The sequence below is a fragment of the Chlorocebus sabaeus genome, chromosome 20, assembly GCF_047675955.1.
Source record: "Chlorocebus sabaeus isolate Y175 chromosome 20, mChlSab1.0.hap1, whole genome shotgun sequence".
Lineage (NCBI taxonomy): Eukaryota > Metazoa > Chordata > Mammalia > Primates > Cercopithecidae > Chlorocebus > Chlorocebus sabaeus.
Genome location: NC_132923.1, coordinates 127,958,747 through 127,966,480, shown reverse-complemented (window position 1 = coordinate 127,966,480; position 7,734 = coordinate 127,958,747). Strand labels below are relative to the sequence as shown.

Genomic DNA, 7,734 nt, shown 5'->3' with positions numbered 1-7,734 from the left:
GGCCACGTGCGCCGCCTGCGCCTGCGCACTGCCCCCCAGCCGCGCCCGTCCGGCCGGGCTCCGCCTGGCACCCGCCAAGGTGACCCTGTCCCTTTCTCTTTGCTGCGGTGAGAATCAGGCCGAGACAGCCAAAGGAAGGTTCACTTTCCTTTAATTCTACCTCATATTTCTTGAGTGCCTCCTAGGTATCTGTCGCGCCACCACATGCTTCCCCAGTGTTAATTCATTCTCTAGCCCATGTTAATGTTGCATCTGAAATTTCACATCCCCCTCATTCCCATCTAGGGAACTAGATCAAACCTACCTGGATTCTTGTGAACCATTCATGTAAATTATTTGGAACTGGAATTTCACATAGACCCGGGGAATTTCTCAAAGTTCAAGACGGGTCATATTCCATGGAATATGGAAGGAGTTGGTGTAGTAATTTCACCTTTTTGATCGAGAACTGATAGCCATTAAAACTCAGCTCCGCAATATATCCCCCCCACTCCAAGGGAGGGCTGAAATGATCACTTCGTTTTCTGTTACGGTGACTTTTATATTTTTCAACATTATTGCTGGTCTCTAAGAGAACTAAAACATCTCCTGATTTTCCTCATTTCCTTGCAAAGAGATGTTCAAATATGTACTTGAATTTAATTATTTCTTCTGGTCCGCTGCAAAAACTACTTTTCTTTCTTAACCCCTAGCGTTTTTGTCCTCTTAGCTACTGACAGGTTTCCATGGCGTTGGTTAAAAGTGAAGGCCTATTAAGTCCATAGTATTTACTTTCCAGTGGGTAAGAAGCAAGAACTTTAGGATTAAATTCAGCAAAATGATAATAATAATAAAATTTTGCAAGCAGAGTTTGTGATTTCACCAGCAATACACTAACGTTTTTGGCTACTGAAAACCACTATCTCCAGCCCCATGACTCAGCAGCTAAATCAGCCAACATCTCCTGCTGTTAAGCAGGCACTTGGTACTCTTACTTTCAGAGCAATTCTAAGGCGTGGCCCTGAAAGGGCTCCAAACAATCTTATTTTACATTAAAATGGTTAGAGAGATAAAGATACTCTGCTGTGTCCAGAACCAGTAAATCTAGCAGGAAATGAGAGGCAGAACATGATCCCAGACTGCTGCTGTTGCAAGATTCTTGGAGGCTGCAGCACCACATTCTGAGGCAGCACTTCGACCTCCCATTGTAGCTAAAATGTTAATGATTACTAGAGATGGCCTGAAATCTTCTTCAAAATTCACAGGCTGCGAAATGCCCTCCCTGTTTCCATAGCTCCTTAGGCTTTGTTAGCAGGCTCTGGGGTTCACATTTGCTTGTAGTCAGCACAAGGGCATTGCATTTAGTTATTATTTCTCACTTGCTGTAAGCTTGTTGAGCAGGTCTATTGGTGGTGGGCAGGTGGGGAATAACTGTCCAAAGCTATCGGAATACCACACCTTGAAGCACTGTAGGTAGTACATGCACGGTGTCTGCAGGTGGCCAGCATCAAGGGAAAGTGAATCTGCTATGACCTGTAACTCGCTTGAATTACTGATTCTGTCTGTGACACGTATGTAAAAGCCACTGGTCAGCTTGAGAAAGTGATCTTTATGAAAGAAGGTCTCCAGCCAGATAGGGAACTTCTGGGTTGGAGAAGGAACTCTGGCAAAGTAAGATACCAGATGAGTGCAGAAGCGGATCTAGGTGGATGGTCCCTCCTCATAACAGTTCATAAGGTTTTGGTGTTTGTGTATCACTTAGTATTTCACGTACACCAGAGACTACATGAAGTGTATATAAATGTCTGTGTACCCACATTGCGCTTAAGAAATGGAACACTAGGCCAGGCGCAGTGGCTCATGTCTGTAATCTCAGCACTTTGGGAGGCCGAGGCGGGCGGATCATGAGGTCAGGAGTTCAAGACCAGCCTGACCAACATGGTGAAACCCCGTCTCTACTAAAAATATAAAAATTAGCTGGGCATGGTGGCAGGCGCCTGTAGTCCCAGCTACTCAGGAGGCTGAGGCAGGAGAATCACTTGAACCCGGGAGGTGGAGCTTGCAGTGAGCCGAGATCGCGCCACTGCACTCCAGCCTGGACGACAGAGCAAGACTCCGTCTCCAAAAAAAGGAAATGGAACCCTAGAGTCCAGGCTCAGTGACTCACATCAGTAATCCCAGCACTTTGGGAGGCTGAGGCAGGAGGATTGCTTGAGCCCAGGAGTTCCAGAACAGCTTGGGCAACGTGGGGGAGACCCCATTCTCTGTAATAAATAAAAAATTAGCCAGATGTGATGGCACATGCCTGTAGTCCCATCCCAGCTACTTGGGAGACTCAGGTGGGAGGGTCACTTGAGCCCAGGAGGTTAAGGCTACAATGAGCTATGATTGTACCAGTGCCCTCCAGCGTGGGAGTAAAGACCTGTCTCAAAAGAAGAAATGGGGCCGGGCATTGTGGCTCATGCCTGTAATCCCATCACTTTGAGAGGCAGAGGTGGGTGGATCACATTAGGTTAGGAGTTTGAGACCAGCCTGACCAACATGGTGAAACCCGATCTCTACTAAAAATACAAAAAATTAGCCAGGTGTGGTGGCACGTACTTGTAATCCCAGCTACTCAGGAGGCTAACGCAGGAGAATTGCTTGAACCCGGGAGCCAGAGGTTGCAGTGAGCCAAGATCGTGCCATTTCTCTCCAGCTTGGGCAACAAGAGTAAAAAAAAAAAAAAAAAAAAAAAAAAAAAAGAAAAAGAAATGGAAAGTTTTAAAAAAAGAAAGAAAGAAAAAGAAATGGAGGCCGGGTGTGGTGGTTCATGCCTGTAATCCCAGCACTTTGGGAGGTCGAGGCAGGTGGATCACCTGAGGCCAGGAGTTCAAGACCAGCCTGGCCAACATGGTGAAACCCTGTCTCTACCAAAAATACAAAAATTAGCTGGGTGTGGTGGTGCATACCTGTACTCCCAGCTACTCCGGAGGCTGAGGCAGAAGAATCGTTTGAACCCAGGAGGCAGAGGTTGTAATGAGCCAAGAGTGTGCCACTGCACTCCAGCCAGGCGCTAGAGCAAGACTCCTTCTCAAAATAAATAAATAAATAAATAAATGAATAAATAAATAAAAGAAATGGAACATTAGTAATGTCATTTAGGTTCCCTGTATGTTCTTTGACCCCAGAGATAGCCACTATTCTAAATTTTGTGGTTTGTTATTCCTTTGCTTTTTAAAAATGATTAAAAAAAATTTTTTTTAGAAGGAGTCTCACTTTTTTTGCCCAGGCTGGAGTGCACTGGCACAATCTCGGCTCACTGCAACCTCTGCCTCCTGGATTCACGTGATCCTCCTGCCTCAGCCTCCCGAGTAGCTGGGATTACAGGCGCCCACTACCACACCCGGCTCATTTTTTTTGTATTTTTAGTAGAGGCAGGGTTTTACCATGTTGGCCAGGCTGGTCTCGAACTCCTGATGTCAAGTGATCCACCTGCCTCGGCCTCCCAAAGTAATGGGATTACAGGCATGAGTCACCACGCCCGGCCTATTTTATATTATTTTATTTTATTTTGTTTTATTTTTGAGATGGAGTCTCGCTCTGTCACCCAGGCTGGAGTATAGTGGCACGATCTCGGCTCACTGCAACCTTTACTTCCTGGGTTCAAGCAGTTCTCCTGCCTCAGCCTTCCGATTAGCTGGGATTACAGGCTCGTGCCACCACGCCGGGCTAATCTTTTGATTTTTAGTAGAGGTGGAATCTCACCATGTTATCCAGGATGGTCTTGATCTCCTGACCTCGTGATCCTCCCGCCTCGACCTCCCAAAGTGCTGAGATTACAGGTGTGAGCCACCGCACCCGGCCATATTTTATTTTTAAATATATGTTAAAAAAAATTAGAAATACAGAACACTTCACGAATTTGCATGTCATCCTTGTGCAGGGCCCATGCTGATCTTCTCTGTATCATTCCAATTTTTTTTTTAGTATGTGTGCTGCCGAGTTTTCAGTCATGCTAGGTTGGCACTCCTCAGGGTGCCCAAAAGAGAGAAGTAAAGGGGAGGTGATTAAGTGAGAAGGCCCAGGGGAGCTGGGGAAGCCAGGAGCAGGCACCCTGGGAGCAGAGTTCCCCTGAGCAGAGGTCATGAAGGGGCACCCAAGTGAGAGGTGAGGGAGAACAACTTCTGGAAAGTCTGTCTCAGCAGGCATCAGAGGAAAGCATCTCTATTTGGCATCAAAGAGCTCAGCATGGCCTCTCTCAGGGCCCCAGCGCCTTTATCTTTGGCATGGGTGTGATAATAGCCTCGGGGAGGTTGCCAGTCTGGGAATTACTGCTTCAAGCTAGAATGGACGCCTAGAAGGCACTAATATCCCTAAATAGTATCTGCAGGAAGTTATCCAACCAGTTTTCTTTTCACGTGTCTCTGTTCCCTCCCTCTTTTTCACAGAATTCTTAAGGTTGTTACCGAGGTTCTTTTTTTTTTGAGACGGAGTTTTCTTGTTGCCCAGGCTGGAGTACAATGGCTCACCACAACCTCTGCCTCCCAGGTTCAAGCGATTCTCCTGCCTCACCCTCCCTGGTAGCTGGGATTACAGGCATGCGCCACCACACCCAGCTAATTTTGTATTTTTAGTAGAGACAGGGTTTCTCCATGTTGGTCAGGCTGGTCTTGAACTCCTGACATCAGGTGATCTGCCCTCCTCGGCCTCCCAAAGTGCTGGGATTACAGGCATGAGCCACCGTGTCTGGCCGCTGAGGTTTCTTAAGGTTGTCACAGCGTCACTTAGAGGCAGGAGTGCTGGCCCCTGTGCCCTGGGATGGCCCTTGTCTTGAGAGGAGGAGAGGTCAGATGACGATGCTGAGTTCCAGAAGGAAAATCAGGAGCCGGGTTCTTCAGAAGGTAGTAGTCCCGAGTGATTCAGGCGTGGGGAGCAGGGTTTCGCCACGCCTTCAGGCACACCACAAGATAATGAGAAAATTCTCCCTGCGTATATCAAAGACCAATAAAGTTACTGGGCCAGGCACAGTGGCTTATGCCTGTAATCCCAACACTATGGGAGGGCGAGGTGGGCAGATCACCTGAGGTCAGGAGTTCGAGACCACCCTGGCCAACATGGCAAAACCCCATCTCTACAAAAAACCAAAAATTAGATGGGCGTAGTGGCACATGCCTGTAATCTCAGCTACACGGGAGGCTGAGGCAGGAAAATTGCTTGAGTCCAGGAGGCAGAGGTTGCAGTGAGCCGAGATCGTGCCACACTGCACTCCAACCTGGGCAACGCAGTGAGACTCTACGTCTAAATAAATAAATAAATAAAATAATGTTGCTGAGGCCCTTGTTACCTGCCAGACACCAGGATGCTTGTACGTATAACTCATTTAATCTTGTAAGCAAATCCATCAGCACACTCCATCTGATGGTCTCCACCTTGCAAGGGGCAGAGAGGCAGCAGCTGGTGGCTGAGGTGCCAGAGGACCAACCCAGGCAGCCTGGTCCCCAGTCCTCGCCCCCAACCTCAGCATTGTGTTCCTCTAAGATGAAGATTGTTTGTCCCCCTAGTCCTCGGATTCCAGTAAAATGCTACACCACCACCCTTAGTCCAAGGAGCCTTGTCTTGATTTGTATGTCTGTACCACAACTACCTAGAATTTAGCTGTAGCAGCTTCAGGATTTGAGAAACATGACTTAGGAAGCTTTCGGGCCTGCCGGATTCTGTATTCTCTCTAGAACAGGTTTGCAGTCTGAAGGAGAGGCAGCTTGCAGTCAGAGATGCCAGTTACGCTGTGTCAGCATTGGAGTTCCAATGATAAAATGTCCCCAACCCCATACTCAGGTTGATGTTTTCTGGCATTTCCTAAGCAAAGGGGTAGAAATTTTCTGATTTTTGACTGGGCCCGGTGGCTCACACCTGTAATCCCACACTTTGGGGGGCCAAGGAGGGCAGATCACCTGAGGTTGGGAGTGCGAGACCAGCCTGACCAACATGGTGAAATCCTGTCTCTACTAAAAATATAAAAATTAGCTGGGTGTGGTGGCGGGTGCCTGTAATCCCAGCTACTCAGGAGGCTGAGGCAGGAGAATCGCTTGAACCCAGGAGGTGGAGGTTGCAGTGAGCAGAGATAGCGCCACTGCATTCCAGCCTGGGTGACAAGAGAGAAACTCTGTTTCAAAAACAAAAGAGACTTTCTGATTTCGCACAAACACGTTACAGTTCCCTTGAAGTGAAGTCCTGGGAAGTAAAGTCCCACACCTCCTACCCTGGAATTCTCTGACTAACCGGGGTTTTTGTTGTTTGCTTGTCTTGTTACCTGGTGGTCAGGGAAATGCTGAGGAGAGAATGGATTTCAGCACAGCATTTGCCAGAGCCTCTTAGGTAGTTCTCGGGGCTAGGAGAGAAATGGAGATTTCTCTTCCGCACTTTGAATGGAAAAGCAAGTGGGTAGATTTCTAACTGGCTGAATGAGTCTCCTTAAGGTACTGATCTCAAAAGCAAAGGTAGGAGACTGGATGAAACTGATAGGCTGACCATGGTGGCTCACACCTATAATTCCAGCACTTTGGGAGGCTGAGGCGGGCAGATCACCTGAGATCGGGAGTTCGAGACCAGCCTGACCAACATGGTGAAACCCCATCTCTACTAAAAATATAAAAATTAGCCGGGCGTGGTGGCGGGCGCCTGTAATTCCAGCTACTCAGGAGGCTGAGGCAGGAGAATTGCTTGAACCCAGGTGGTGGAGTTTGCAGTGAGCTGAGATGTGCCAGTGTACTCCAGCCTGGGTGACAGAGTGAGACTCTGTCCCCCCAACACTCCCACCCAAAAAAAGGTGGGGCCTTTGGCAGGTGATTGAGTCCTGCCTTCATGAATGGGATTAAGGTCCTCATAAAAGAGGTTGGAGGGAGCTGCCTTTCTCTTCCGCCATGTGAGGGCGCAGCGTCTATGGAGCAAGAGCAGAAAGCAGGCCCTTGCTTGATACCAAATCTGTGGGCGCCTTGACCTTGTGTTACCCAGCCTCCAGACCTGTGAGAAATAAATGTCTACTATCTGTAAATGCCCAGTCTAAGGAACTGTGTTTTGGCAGCCTAAATCATAGTCACAGGCTGTGGATAAACTTGAAGTTTTGGGGGAGGACGTTATTCCACCTGCTAGAGCCTCTCACTCTGCAGGGTCTCCCCACACGGCTTCTCATCATTCAGTAGTCTGTCTAGCCCAGGGCTTGACAAGCTCTGGCCTAAGGTCCAAATTCTGTTTTTATAAATGAAGTTTTGTTGGAACACAGACACACTCATTTCCTTTCTTTTTTGAGACAGGTCTCCCTCTGTTGGCCAGGCTGGAGTGCAGTGCTGCCAGTCGTGGCTCACTGCAGCCTCAGCCTCCCAGGCTCAAGTGATCCTCCCATCTCAGCCTCCCAAGTGACTGGGACCACAGGTGTGTACCACCATGGCCAGCTAAATTTTTTTTTTTTTAACTTTTTGGTAGACACGGAGTCTCCTATGTTGCCCAGGCTCCATTTCTTTACATATTGTACGTGGCAGCTCTCAAGCTGCAATGGCAAAGTCCAGTAGCTTCAACAGAGACTGCAAGGCCCACGAGGCTGAAAATATTTACTATTCAGCCCTTTATAGAGAAAGTGTCCTCACCCGTGCTCCAGCCCAGCTTCTCACATGGAAGCTATAACCAAAAAACAAATGATCCAAGAGGGCCAGTCCCAGCATGCAGGTGCTGATGGCCTCTGTTTGCTCATGTCTCATTGGCCAAAACGGGTCCCACGGT

The 7,734-nt window shown here is 48.2% G+C and overlaps 1 pseudogene; it reads right to left on the bottom strand.

The window, feature by feature from the left end:
- Positions 1-3,859: 3,859 nt before the first annotated feature.
- Positions 3,860-3,957, bottom strand: LOC119619526 (U6 spliceosomal RNA; annotated as a pseudogene).
- Between the last annotated feature and the right edge of the window lie 3,777 nt (positions 3,958-7,734).